Here is a 16,201-nt window from a genome sequence, read left to right on the forward strand (position 1 = left end):
ATGTTGGGATATTGTGTATAATAATGTATACACAGCATCAGGGAGACGCTCATTGTCATTAACAATGGTTTTCCCCTTATCATCAATTTTAACTGCAGAGAGGATGTTATCTCTATCAGCTTCAGTGAGATAATTATCCCACCAACCTTTGAGTTGGCCAGTAAAACCGGCAACAAGAATATAGACAATAGTGTCTTCAGGCATATTTTGATTAGTAAAATAGCCCATAGCGACAACCGACATATTTTGAAGTTTGGCAATGATATTATATTCAGATAATCCATCGATATTCCAAATATAAATATCATTAGAATTAAAACTTTGAATAAAATCATGTTTTTCTTCTAAAATAAGATCAGGAGCAGTAGCTCTATTATAATAAAGCTTGGAGGAATTTTTTCAATTATTGATTGGATTGATAGCTAAGATAGAATCTGTTTCAGAACAATGTTCTGAATCAGTCTTGGAAATGGCATTGATAGTTTTGGCAAGAGACCTTGTCCTGGGTTTAGCACTAGATTCTTCAGAGGGTTGAGGAGTGTCGGGAATAGTAGTAAGGAGGCTAGTAATTTTACTAAGCAACTCATTCTGGTTTTCCTCATTCACCTTGGCTTTTTCTCTTTTCCTGAGTTCTAAGATTTTCTGCTTAGCTTTGGCACTAATCTTAAAAGGTTTAAACAGAGGTTTTTCTAATTGTGGTTGGGAGGATGAAGAAGATACTTCTTCAAGTTTGGGTTTGATAGGACTAACAAAGATCTTTTCTCTACCAATCAAAGAATGGAATATTTTTTTTTACTTTTTCGAGAAATTGATAGAATTTCTCTTGGATGGCAGACCTATCTTTTCCCCTATAATTTTGAAAGAACCACTCTCTTTGAGGTTTCCATTCCTCAGAGTAGAAATCTTTCCTAAGGGTTTCCTTATCTATAATGAATTTATGAGATAACATCACAAGACTCATTAAGGGAAGAGTAGGTTGGAGATTGGATACTCTGATTTTCGTCTTCTTTTTCAGAAGTCTGATAAACATTTCTAGGAATCCTAGAAGAAATGTCTAAACCTTGAAGATTTAGAGAGGGGTCATGATTAACAGACCTAGGAATGTCAGGTCTAATATAAGATCTAGAAGAGAAAGATCTTCTAGCAGAGACAAAATCAGATCGATTGCTATAAGCATCGATCCTTGAGGAGAAAGAGTTTCTCCTATCAAAGGTTATTTCAACCTTTCCGGAATTGTCCTGTGAGATGTCCTGTATTTGAGGAGCAGGACGAGGAACACTGGGTGAGGCTTTATCCATCACCCATTTTTCTGGGAGAGTAACCTCATCCCATTTAATAATTCTAGGTAGAGAAACATTAGTCTTTGTCATATCAGTGATAAACAAAGTAGTTTCTCCCTTTTGAGGTTTGAGAAGGACTCTAGAAGCACAAGAATTCATGACCTTATACTGAATCCTATAAATCAAGGCTGCAGGAATAGATCCCTCTTTCATGTCTAACCCATGAAAGCAAATATTGAGAAACAAGGAGTCTAGGATGTGTTCATCCATAAGACTCACACTTTTGTTGGGAAAACAGTTAAAATAAATCGGACCTTGTTCTTTTGTCAAAACATTGATTTCTGGAGTTTCGTCACTGTCAGAAGAGGAGGCTTGGTCATTATTCTGAATTTGGTTAACATCCTCTTCAGATTCTTTATCAGCGTCTTCACTAGAGGAATCAGTCAAAAGATGGTTAATCTGGTCTTCTAAAGAAGGATCCAAATTAAGACTACTAATTTTCTTTTTTAACCTGCAGTATTTACTAATATGGCCAGGTTTACCACAATTGTAACAGGTTATGCCTGTTCTGGATTTTTTGGGAATATTGGTGGGGATGACATTATCCCCTTGTTTCTTAGGACTGGGTTTTCTATTGTACCTGCGTTTGTAGGGCTTTTTGTAAGGTTATCTGGTATCAGAGCCTGATGGGGAAGTAGGGATATAACTGTTAATTATCTGTAACTGTGTTCTTCTGGACCTGGACTTTAAATTCCTTTATGAAATTTCTGTAACCATGGTTTATCGGCTGGACAGCTGACAGGCCCTTCGGGTGAGATCAGTAATGATCGTCCCTGTCTGTAACAACGCCACGAACCAATGGTTCTGAAATATTGCTTTTGTATAGTTTCATGTTTTTAAGAAAATCCTTTACTGGAAGTACAGCAGTTCTTCGTTCTTTTGGAATGGGGCTGTAGCAGTAAGTCCCGTATGGTTGAAAGGGCAGTAAGGCTAATTTGACGATGCTGTATTCAAAAGGAACAAAGAACATAAGAAGCTGGTGGCTATAGTAAAAGAATTTTCAGAATTTTGTAAGTAAAAAAAAAAAAAAAAAAAGTCCACAAATAACCAGATCCAGTTGAATAAGTTATAAATAATTAACAGATGTATTGTTATGGAACCAAATGAGGGTGATGTGCCAGATGTTTTTATATCATGTCTAGACTCTTACGCTCTTTCTCTCGCATTTCTTTTCGTTCTGGCTCCAGTTCCTCCTCCTCCTCTCCAACTAAAACTAATCTCTTTGATGACCAGGAGAAACATTCTCCTGAAATCACACCCAAACACAATCTCTTTGACGAAGAAGTTCGTTTTGAAGGGATAAATCAAAGTATGGATGACTGGACTATTCCAGTCATTCCTCAAGACACATTATATGTTCTTGAAGACCAACCTAAGAAAAATAGTTCTGATTATATTATCAAGACTGTTGAAAATAATATTCCTTTAGGGAAAGGTATATGGGAAGATATATATATTATCAATCATCTTCATTTTGATTTTCTTCAATATTGGCATCTTGGTTAGAAGATATATATATATATATATATATATATATATATATATATATATATTATTTGTTAGCACTAGCTGCCCAATCATTTTAATTAAAAAATAAGTTCAGCATCTTAATACAATTCCTTTTTTCTTAATTAATAAGCATATTATATATCTCATTAACATGTAAATTTTCATAAATGTTAATTATCAAATACATGCTTGTGAATCAATGTCACCCAAAAGTAATAAAATAATGCTTAAAATCAATACTATCTCAACACAATTTTAATAGATTCAATTTAACATCAATTAAAAATATAAAATAAGTATAAATAAAATATATGATAATAATTTTAATCTATTGTTTGAATTAATTTAAAAAAAACCTATATTAAATTTCACTTTAAGCCTAAATATTGGTTAGGCTAATTTTTTTTATTAATTTATGCTATTTATTAGTTTAAAATATATGTATATTTTAGGGGGGGGGGGAAGACTTGATATTGGATGTAAATAAGTTGTGTCAAATATTAAAACTTAAGTTTAACTTGTGAAAAAAAAATTCTTAACTCAATTATTTAAATGAGTCGAATTTAAAGTTTAAGTTTAAGTTAATTAATAATTTTAAAGTTTGAACTTGATTTATTAGCTTGTTTCTATTTTTCTTAAGTTTAGAATATTTTTTTTTATTAATTGAATATGTAATGAATATTTTTATTCTAAAATGTAAAATAAACTAATAATAAAATATAATTTTATCTACATTAAAATGACTTAAAGTTAAAAATAAAAAAATAATGAAAATAATAATAAAATATAAATTTTAAATAAATATGATAAAAAAATTATTAATGTTGAACTTTTAAGTTTGACTTAATTAAATAATTAAGAAAAATTTAAAGTTTAAATTTGTTAATTTAATTTAAATGAATGAGCTTAGAGAACAGTTAAAGAATCAAAATAATTCATAAATACTTCACCTCATTTACACCCTTACTCAAAATTATTTTTTGAATTAAAATAATCTCACATCAATTAGTTCATACATTTAGTAATGATTAATTTGAAAAAATAATTTAATTAAAATTAAAATATTTGATAATAAATATTAATTTAATTTTTTTAAGAATATGTTATATATAATTTTTGAATTTATAACTTTTTATTTTTTAGTCAAGATCATTAAAGTTCTTACTTTTAATATTTTTATGTTAAGAAAGTCTGATTATTTTCATTATAATTGAATATCATATTTTCAAATATTAAATTTAGAATTAAAATATAAATTTATTTATGTTATTGTATTTTATTTAATATAAAATTAAAATATTTAAAACAAGAAAAAATTAAAATCATTAATTTAGTTTTTAAAATGATAAATTGCTTAAAATAATTAAAATATAAAAGCAAAAATTATTTAAAATATATAAAATGACTAGAATTTTTGAATTTGAACTACTTCTTGACGTCATTTCATATGGGTAAAAATTCAATATACAGATTTACTTGATTTTTTATTAATCATTAGTACTACTACTTTCTTTCTCTCTTTCATCGTTATTGTCATCATCTAAAAACTTTATCAAAACTAGACACCACACTTCATATTGATATGCAATTTAGGTTAGTAAAGTAAAAAGAGAATGAGAGTTAAACAACATTATTTTATTCATCTAATGTGACACCTCAACAAAAGTTAACACTTTTATAACAAAAACTATTAGTTAAACTAAAATATTAAACATTTGACAAAGTTCAACATTGTCAAGATTAACAAACTCATTTAAAAATCATAAGAACTAATTTATCCTATGTCCATAATCTCAAACTAATTTGAAAGTTTAGTTCTCATAAATTATACTAATCAATGTGACCTTATTAGTAAGTTATAAGATCTAATACATTGGTGGCTATAGTTTTGGTTATAGACTTGAATCCATCAATATCGAAAAAAAAATATTCCAAGTGAAATCCTTTAATTCATGAAAGAGTGAAAAAAATGCTTTAATTGTTACGATATATTCAAGAGCTGATAAAGTAAGATATATTTTTGAAACATACGAGTCAAAGAGTATGTTTAAGGAGAGTCCTTATTTTACTAATAGATCAAGGATAAGTAATTCTACTCATACACTTACATTATGAAGGTTTGAAATTCATGTTATGGAAGAAAGTATTATTTTTGCTAATTTAAATTGAAATGTGATATAAAATCAGTAAGTTAATTTATTAACTTTTACCTTTTAATTTTTAATTATTAGTTAGCTTTTTCAAATTTTAGGTGCAGTATCATAAGTATTAGCAATGTGTGTGTATAACAATGTGGTTTTCCACAACTACTGTTCAAGCGAGTTACAAACTCAATCCCATGAATTATGACCTACATACTATGCAACGATTAATGTGCTTAGGGAAGTAATCATTTGTTTTACGTTTCTCTACAAAATTTCACGTAACCAAATTGACAAGAAAATATTCGTGAGAGTGAAAATGTGGCTTTAAGATTCTTATTTTTATATTTATACTCTGTTGTTTCCTTCTTCTTTTTTTATAACATTTGAAAATATAGTACTAATTAATATTATCGAGTATTTTCAAATGATAAAAAAAATAGAACAGTCTTTTTTTTTTCAATCTGAAATGACATAAAAAATGTGATAAAATACTTTTATTAAAATTTATAATGAAATGAACCTTAATAAAATCAAAATGATTAAACTACTTAAAACAAAATCAGTATATATACCATATTCCAATAAATTTTCTTGATTCTGTAAAAACTACTTTAAACATCCAAATAAAATGAATAAAACTGTTGAGGTTCTGTCTCCCAAATGATTTTTTAAAAAAATTCAGTATACCAAGTTTTAAAACCTCATATATATCCCATGTACGTATATTTGAAGAGCTTATTCTGATTTTTTTTTAAATATGCATTAATGATATCGTTTACTCAATAGAAAGACAATTTTTCTTTAAATATATATTACTAAAATAAATTTTATCTTTTCCAATAATTTGTAATATTCATTTTAAGCATATATATATATATATAGTACATTTTTATTAAAAAATATTTTATACACTAAAGATATAAAAATATAATAAATATTTTTAATAAATGATTATTATTATTAAATGCTTAAACTTAATTCTATAAACTGAAATTAACATTCTTTTACACACGTGGTTATAAATCAAACTTCTTATCAATAGAACGTTTAAGCATGCTAAACTTTGTTGATTAAGAAAATATACTTTAGCACGTTGAAGACTTCAAGATTTAGATAAAATAGCCTCAGTTAATACTTCAACTTTGAAAATGATAATGGGGAGGTTATATTTCTGGCTTAGGTGAAGTTCCTTTGAAAAATTCTACCATCAGAGAATAAAGTCCAGTATTTTATTTTCCACAGCTTAAGACTAACTAACTGTTGTTTAATTATCAAATATAAAAACTGTTTATTTTTTTTACCGGTCTATTTTAAAAGGCAATATATGGATTTAAAATTACAATAAGACCCTACTTCATATTCATATTGAGAATAAATAAATAAATTCCTGAGACTTCTATTATTGGTTTTCAGTTTATTATAATTATCTAAAATAATTAAACTTAAAAATAAAATATTGATTAATTTTTTCTTTTATTTCATGATTTACGTTAATATGTATATTTTTTAATTAAATTAAATATTTTGTTAAAAGCTGAGTTTAAGTATCTACAAATAAAAAAAATTTATGAAAAAAAATACATATTATATTGAAGTTATAAAAATATAATAAATAAATTTTTTAATAATTTTTTTTATTATTAACTGCTTATCTTAAACCTTTAGAGTTAAAGTTAATAGAATTCTTAAATTAACTGGATACAGCTTCATAAAATAAACATCAATTTATTTGCATTTGTTGGACATGGATGGGTCAGAGTCAGGATAGCATACAATCAAGAATCGAAGACTTTAAGCACTGGAAATAATAGTGTTAAAATACGCGCTTTTGGATTTAAACAAAAAAAAATCCAAACACACCCTAAATCTTGGCCAACTATAGTCATTATTCAACTTATGTCTCTTACATTTAGAGTTACATATTTTCAATAATTAATTTATCAAAATTAATAAAAAATAATTATATATTATAAATTTATAATATATTTTAAAAATACTCATAATAAAATAAGTAATTAATTACTTGTTCATTAAATGAATGCATCTGTCCATTTATAAAAATAATGAATAAATATCTTATTAATATAAATCTCACAATAAATAAAAATACAGAAAGAATTTAGTAATTATTTGAATAAAAAGAGAATAAAAATTATTTAATAAATAGGTTTAACTTATAATCTCATTATTATAAAAGCAATATATAGTATCAGTACATCACATACTAATATCATTTTATATAAAATTTATGTTTCGTATTAAAAAAATAAGTTTCAGTTGAAAATAGTGTAGAAGGAGAAAAAAATACCTATCACCTTTTAATTAAATTAAAAATCAAAGTATACAAATTAAATTAACTAATTTAAAATACTTTTAATAACATAAAAACAGATTTTTTTTTCAAAAGAATCTAATTAATCCAACTCAAAGCAAGTGCATTTTTATTTTAAAATTGATGAAATCTAATATGCATATACTCCTACCTATAAACGCTGAAAAGTCATAGTTTTGACAGATAAATTATTTAACAAAAAAGAAAATAACAAAAAAAAAAAAAAAGAGAATGAGTTGATAGCTGCATGAAGCACGTTTATAAGTCATCTCTGAGATTCGAGAGGTTGACTCTCAACGTTCGGAAAGTCAGGGGCGATATCCTCGAAGATTCGGTGCAACTCTCAACTTCATTCTTTCTTCCTTTACAAGTTCTCACAAGTAATATTATAAGAATAATTTTTAAATTCAACGAGGGGGTTAAATAAAATTTTCTTTAAAATAACTATATCAGATTCTAATAATATCTGTCACATCCAACTAAAATATTATAATATCTCAGTATTTATATATTTATTTTAATAAATATTTCAAGACAAGGAGGTTGTTTGGAAATCAAGAAATAATAGACAACATTGACTTTTTTGTTATCAATAAATTAATTAAAATCAACCCCCCAATTTTACACGATTTTAATTTAAATATATTACTAGTATAAATTTTGTTATATTATTATTTAATTATAAGTAATTATATCAATAAAAAATTAAGTTTATAATAATTAATTTAAAATTCATATCTTCTTTATAATATAACTAATTAACGATGTAAATATCAATTTTTTAATATTTTAAAATATTTAAAAAAACAAAGGAATAAGAATGTTTAAAACAGTGCATTGGAAAATTAACTTATTCATAGAAGTAGAAATTTTACACTAAAAATTAACTTTTAGCATAAATGAGAAAAAATTTTAAAATTTTGACTTCTTGTAAAATTTTCAAAAAAATAAAATAAAATAGAACCAATATAAATAGAGGAAGGAGAAAAAAAAAAAGACAATAAAAATTTTAAAAAGAAGAAATCTAAACAAAAGAGAGAGGAAGGGAAGGAAGTAGAATTTTTTCTAAAGAGAAAAAATTAAAAATAAATAACAATAAACTTATAAGAGGGGGAAAATAGTAAAAAAAGAAAAGAAAAGAAACTAAAGATCAAAAGAAATAAGAAAAATTGTATCATTAGTCATCCCTTCCATCATTCTATTATTTTGTCTAAATTCAAACTTATTCACATATATGTAAAATTATATTACATCAAAAATATTTTCTTTACATATAAAAATCATGTTTTGTTATGATTATATTTTTATTAAGTTTTTCATCTTATAATAATAAATGATAGAAAAAAAAGATTGAATGATAGCAAGTAAAAAAGCTTCTGGTCTTTTTGTTAGCTTTATTATTTTATTATAATAATAAAATTTGATGTAACTAAATTAAAAATTTTGTTTAAGCAAAAGATAGAAAAAGTAGAGTGAAGGAGAGGAGAGAGGAAGGGGCAGAAGAAAGGAGACTGAATAGGAGGAGGAAGAGGATAAATGGTTTGAAAGGAAAGGGAGAGAGAGAGGAGCTAAGTAAAAGGGGTTCAGTTGGGTTGGATGGGGTGGGAAAAAAGGGAGAGGAAGAGAAGAGAGAGGGAGACTGGGAGGATAAGTTGGATGGGAGGGAAGGAAAGAGAGGAAGAGGGGTTCGGTGGGTGAAAGAGAGGGGAAGAGGCAGGGTAAGAGGAAATAGAGAGAGAGTCGAATGAACAAGAAAGAGAAGGAAGAAGAAGATTTTCTTTTTTGTTTAAGCAAAAATATATTACAGACTTTGTAGGTGTACCAAAACGGCAAGAAATTTGTATCTATGAACAAATTAGTATTAGTAAAAACTTACACTTGCAAAATAGTTAAAACAACTTTCTATATTTTTTTATTTTGTTTTATTTTTTTATTAAAAATTGGGCTCAACCAACTCAATCTAAAAAAAATATCTAAAAAAGACTTTGGGCTAATTTCCTTTAACCTCAAAAATTTTTGGTTTGAAATTTTTTTATTTATTTTTATTTTTTTAGTAAAAATATTTCACTTATTGTTTTTCTTCTTTTATATCTTTAAATTTAGTTTCTTTTAATTTCAAATAATAATAATAATTAAAAAAAATAAAATTAATTGAAACATAATATTAATTTTTATTTTCTTAATTATATTATATTTTATTTTTATTTTCACTTGTAAAATTTAACTCTTCCTCTATCAAGAAAATAAAAGATTGATAGAGCGACATAAAAATAAAAATAAAATTATCACAATCATTCTTGTACTATTCTTGTACTATTGTTTATATCCAATTTATTTATTTATTTTTAGATTATTTGTTTGAGCATTATTATTTTTTATTATATTATATAATTTTAAATATAATTTGATTTTGCATTCATGTTTAACTTGATCTTAAAATTAGTATATTTTAATTTTAATTAAATAAATATTTTTAATTGATCAAAATATATTTTTTAATTTTTTTTTAATTATTAAAATATTAATTAACTTATTGAATTAAGCTAAAAATTACTCTAATGCATTATTTTGTAGTATCTTTATTTTTGTGCATTGTTTTGTATATTAATATTACTCTAAGTCACAAACTTATTTAATTATATTTTAATTTCTTTTAATTAAATATTTATTTTTACTAATCAATTTAAATATTTTTTTATTTTTTTCATTAAACATAATTAATTTTGTATTAAAAAAATTTAAATTATATTTTAATTATGATAAATTAAATAACTAACATTTGATTGTTTAAATTTTATTTCTTTATTTTATTATACAAATTTTTACAATGTGATTTATATTTTATTCAATTTATAAATTAGTTATAAGAGATTTATATATAACTTATGCTTTCTTAAATTTTCTTAATATTAAATTTTAAATTAAAATAGATATTATAATACTTTTCATAAATTAAAATATAGTCTTAATTATTATCCTTTCTTTAATAATTTATAATATAAATGTGTGATCTCTCTCCGCCTTTTGTATTATTTTTTTTTTTTACCTTTTGTATTATTTATCTAATGATAGATATATGACCACATTGTCTTATATCATAAACGTTATAATTTTATGAAAATATTTTTTTTATTAAAACTTAATCAACTAGCTACACAAGAGAACAAGACTCATCTAGTCAAAATAATTTTTAAACTAAATTTTTTTAAGATATCAAATAATGTTTTATTAAATAATTTTTTTAAATAAAAAAATTATTATTTAAAATTTAATCAATTTTTTTAAAATTATAATAAATTTACACAATTAATTTTAAACAACACTTATTTAAATGATGGTAGAGTGTTACATGCAAGTGGCTTTTTGAACTCTTTTTAATTTTAAAGATCATAATATATATATATATGTATATATATATATATATATATATATATATATATAAAAGGTTTTTTCATTTTGTTATTGTATTTAAAAATAATCTATTCCCAAAATATGAGATTCAAATAACTTTAATGATAAACTTTGATACAAGTACAGGAAGGATTAAAAAAAAGGACAAAAATTATAAAGTATAAAAAATTGACATTGGTATTTTTTTAAAAAACTATTAAAAATTATATAAATTAAAAATCATCAATAACAACTATTCAAAAATTTATAAAAAATTTTAAATTACTAAAAAATTGACAATTTTATTATTCATAGCAATTTTTTAAAAATTTTCATGTTTCTGTCATTTTTTACAAAATCCTCATATTTTAGTATATAAATATAAAAAAAAACCCTTTGTATAAAGATTAATGAAATTACAAATAATCTCTTTTACGAAAATATTACAATTTACAACTGCCATGTTGACATGGAGAGCGTCAACGGGATTGGGCAGTTGGCACCCGCAAGCGGTGGCTTCTTATCAGCTGCGACCATAGAAAAAGCGAAATCGCGTATCTTATTTTTCTTTTCTTTTCGACGGTATTGAAGACCCATTATTCCAATACTTTCTAGATTCTGAAAAGGATTTGAGACAACATTCATCAACTAAAATATTTTAAAAATAAAAAAATAAATTATTAGAATTAAAAAAAAAATTATATTTATTATATTTTATATAAATATAAATTTTATTTTAAAAATATTTTTAATATTAAATGGTGTACTTAATAATTTATATATTTAATAATACTAATAAAAGAATATAAAAAAATTTAACAATTAATACATTTTGAATCTATTATTTGTTTTTTATAATAAAAATTAAAAAAAAATTCTATTTTACTTTTTATAAAAAATCAAAAAAATATTTTTTAATGTAAGACCTATTTATATATATTTTGCTCATCGCTGAAATATTTAGACGTAGGGGTATTATGTTGATTTTCATATAGATATAATATTATGCATAATGTTTATTTATTATTTCATTTTATATTAAAGTGTTCGGATGGGACTTCTAAAAAAGTGACAATACCATGTGGCCCACTAAAATTCTTGACTGGTATTTTTTAGGATCACATTTCTAAAAAGTGGGAAAAGAATATATAAATTCCTTAAATATTATTTTTTTGTAAATAAACATATTAAAATATTATTTATAATTTACTTAGGATCAATTAAATAAATTAAAAGTTAAAGGTAGTTGATTTCTTTAAAAAAGTAATGTTTAAGATATCTATTTTTTCTTAAAAATATAAATCATATATTTTATATCATTATAAAAATTCATTTATTATTAAATAAAAATTATCAAGTGTTAAAATAAATTTTAATAATATAATTTTTATCTAAACAAAATTAAACTGTTACTGTGCATGAACTTCAAATATTAATTTGAATAAATAATATGTTATATTAACAATTGATGTATTACAATAACAAATATTATTCTACGTTAATCAATTCATTTGTTAATGTAATACATCATAATATTTGTATAAATAAATAATTTCTACACTAAGAATTTAATATTTATTAACAAAATATTATAGTAGATTCAACTAGAATGTCGATTATATACATATATTTTATATAATTTTTGTATTATTTATTGAATAACAATTTTTTTTTACGTACCTTTTTTACATGCTTCAACATGTGAGATATAATATGTATGTATGTGAAATTTTGCAAATTTAATTTTATCATACTATATAATATTAATGTAAAAGAAACTACATTATTTTTTATAGTTATTGCATGGAAAAATAATAATGAAAAGAAAAGAGAAAGCGCTAGAAGGAGGGCTTGAACCTCCGACCTTGTGGTTAACAGCCACACGCTCTAACCAACTGAGCTATTCCAGCTTATGCTACTTCATGCAACATTTTCATATCAAATCGAAAGCTAGGCCTGCTTCAAATTATGGTTTCTTATTTACTTTCTCATGCTCCTCTCTCTTTTTAATTATATTATATATTATTTAATCATCATACATATAATTATTACAATACTAGTATAAAATTATAATATTAAAATAATAAAACAATAGTTTATTATATATTAATTTTTTTATAAACTATAAAAAGCTATAATTTATATTTTTATAAATTTATCTATATAATCCATCAATTATAATTTTCTTATTATATATTAGTATGAATTTATAATTGGCAATATAATTATAAATTGAACATAATGTTTATTAAATATACATATGTCAAGTTAAGAAAAAATATATATTTACTATGGTAATTATATTATAAAATAATAATAAAAATATAATATTATTGTATTTTATCATTACAATAATAAAATAACTAGAACAAAGAGAAAAAGGATAAATAAAAAGACAAAGTAGTATATTTATTATTTTATATATTTACGAATATTTATCTATATATCAACATACACTTTTAAAAAAATATATATGTATATATAAAATTATGTTTGTCTTTATTTATATATTTTTTTATTTAGGATTTTTTGTTTAAGAAAAGGAATAATTATTGAGATACTTTGAACATATTTTTCTTTTACTTATAAATTAATCAAAATATTTTTTAGAAATTAAATATCATATGATTTATTAATGTTAATATTTTTAATAAAAATCGTAACGCGAAAAAGAAGACCAGTAACATATAATAGAAGAAAGCTAATAAATAAGCTATTGTAGGTAGCCTTTAATTATGAATATCGTTCAGCCATTAGAATCATAATACACTTACAATTACAAGGATGTCCTCAGGAGTACCAAAATTGTTATACACATGTAGCAGCGGTTCAAAAGTCAAGGGTGGTCGAACGTAAAGCAAAAAATATCTCTCCACCCAATTCACCCAACCACATGTATCCTCTCCTGAAAACATAGGAATTTTTAATTTCCTCCATCAATCTCTTCCACCCCAAACTGTAATTGACTTTTTCTTGCATCTTCCTCTGAATTATTTCCTCTATCTATGTTGCAATCATCTCCTTCTGAATTTCAAGTGATGTTTCTTATAACTTCTTCAAATAATGTCTTCATTTCTCACTTTATCATCCTCAAGTCGCTTACAAATTTTCTCAAACTCAAGCTCCAAAGATTCCGATTGAGCCTCGATTCTTGTGTGTACCATTAGCAATTTTACACCGAGAAACAAGCGCTTTGATACCAATTGATAGAACTAGACCAAAGAAAAAAGAACAGAAAACAAAATCAAGAAAAGAATCTTGTATTACTGTTGCTAAACCTTTGAGTTAGAGATTTAGTACCACACACAAAGGAAAAGAATAGTTACAACAATCCCTTCAAGAATTTGAGAGCTTAGTGCCTAAATTGATTTTGATGAAATTAATTGAGTCAATGAACATGATTAAGAAACATGCATAAATTCATCTAAATCACATTTTATTGCATCAGATTTTTGTCAATGGAAAGTGTAAGAATTGATTTTTCAACTGCAAAACAAACGAGCTCTTAAACTTTTTTTTGTAAACCAGAACAAGGGAGGATGTTATCTACAATCACCAAGAGATTAGTCATTTTAGCTTTGGCCTGATGATCGAAAAGGCTAATAAGTTAAGGAATAAATGAACGGTGTTAACATCCTAAATCAACGGCCACTATACAGTATTATTCTTTGGAACAATCAACATGAGCATTTCCAGCAGCAAGCAAGTGTAGCAAGTCAGCCAGGGTCATTCTTCATACAGCCAATTCAAGTCTTCAACAATTCTCCTGATCTAAACAGTGCTGACGCTTCTTCACTGAAAGCACAATATAGTTGAGTTAACATTGTTCTATACTGATAAGGTATATGAAACAAAACGTTAAAGTGTATATAGAAGTGGCTCAGTTGAGCAGAGAATAACAATGAAGAATGAGCTCTCAAGTGGCTCAATACCCTAATTCTGAAAATTATCCAGATGTCTTTCTCCTCTGAGTTCTTCCTATTTAATCTGTTCTATCCCTAAAATCATGCTTCTATTTTCTGTAACAGAAAAACAATAACAATAGGAAATAATAAAAGATAAATCCTAAACTATAGCAAAGTGTAACAGCAAAAGATAAATCCTAAACTATAGCAGAGTATAACTGCCTACTTTCTAATTCCCCTCCGATAATGTTGCCGCTTATAAACCTTTAGCCCTTCTAGAAACTTGTCTCTAACAATACTCCCCCTGAACAACCACCTTGTCCTCAAGGTGGAATTCGGGAAACTCGATTTGGATGTCTTCTGCCACCTCCCAAGTGCTCTCATGATCCAGCAGTCCCTTCCATTTGATCAACACCTCTTTGTCTCATGTGTTAGTTGTCCAGACAGCTAGCACTTCAGAGGGCTGGATCATTAATTCCCAGTTCTCGTTCATGCCGGTTGGTAAAGGTTGACTTGGGACGTCCGCAGCCACACATTTTTTGAGCAAGGATACGTGAAAAACAGGGTGTATCCTTGCTTCTTCTGGTAGTTCCAGCCTGTAGGCAACCTCGCCGATCTTCTCCAATATCTTGTAAGGACCATAATACCGAGGGCTAAGCTTTTGGTTAGTCTTTGTAGCCAAGGACTTCATCCTATAAGGCTGGATTTTTAGGTAGACCAGCTCTCCCACTACTAGCTCTAATTCTCGCCTCCTCTTGTTAGCCTGAGCCCGCATTCGATCTTGAGCCCTAGTCAGCTGTGCCTTTAACTCTTTAAGGATTGCGTCCCTTTCAGTCAACCTTCCCTTCCAACTTTGTACTTGATTTAAAAGTCAAAGCCCATGAGTTTGGATATCCACCCCTGCTGCCCTTCCCCTAATACTCGCTGGTCAATCAAGAATTTAAGAGACTTTTGGTCGGTATGTACTTCGAACCTTCTCCCTAGTAAGTAATGCCTCCACCTCTGGACCGCAAGGGCAATTGCCATTAACTCCCTCTCATATACAGATTTCATTTGGTTTCTATTTGAGAGAGTATGACTCCAAAAGGCAATAGGCCGTTCCTCCTGCATCAAAACAGCCCCCAATCCCGTCCCTGATGCATCCGTCTCTAACACAAATTTTTTGTCAAAACAGGGAGTTACTAGCACCGGAAGGGAAGTCATGGCTCTCTTCAAAAGTTCAAAAGCTGTTTGGGCCTCTATGTTCCAACAAAACCCGTCCCTTCAATAATTGGGTGAGAGGCCAAGCTATTTTTCCATAGTCCTTCACAAATCTTTTGTAGTAACCTATTAATCCCAAAAATCCCCTCAATCCCTTAACATTATGGGGTGCTGGCCAATTAGTAATTGCTTCAATCTTCTTGGGATCAGCCTCCACCCCTTCCTTAGAAATCAAATGCCCCAAATATTCTTACTTGGTAACCATAAAACAACATTTCTTTTTGTTGATGTACAGCTAATTTTGCCTCAATAGCTCCAGCACATCCCTTACTTGCCTCAAATGTTCCTTCTCGGATCGGCTGTAAATCAAAATATCATAAA

General features: G+C 26.0%; 1 non-coding gene across 1 annotated transcript; it reads right to left on the reverse strand.

Annotated features, from left to right (window-relative positions):
* Window positions 1-12,551: 12,551 nt before the first annotated feature.
* Window positions 12,552-12,625, reverse strand: TRNAN-GUU. Its single transcript has one exon. It is a non-coding gene; the product is annotated as a tRNA-Asn (tRNA).
* Between the last annotated feature and the right edge of the window lie 3,576 nt (window positions 12,626-16,201).

Source organism: Abrus precatorius, unplaced genomic scaffold, assembly GCF_003935025.1.
Source record: "Abrus precatorius isolate BTA unplaced genomic scaffold, Abrus_2018 Scaffold9, whole genome shotgun sequence".
Taxonomy (NCBI): Eukaryota; Viridiplantae; Streptophyta; class Magnoliopsida; order Fabales; family Fabaceae; genus Abrus; species Abrus precatorius.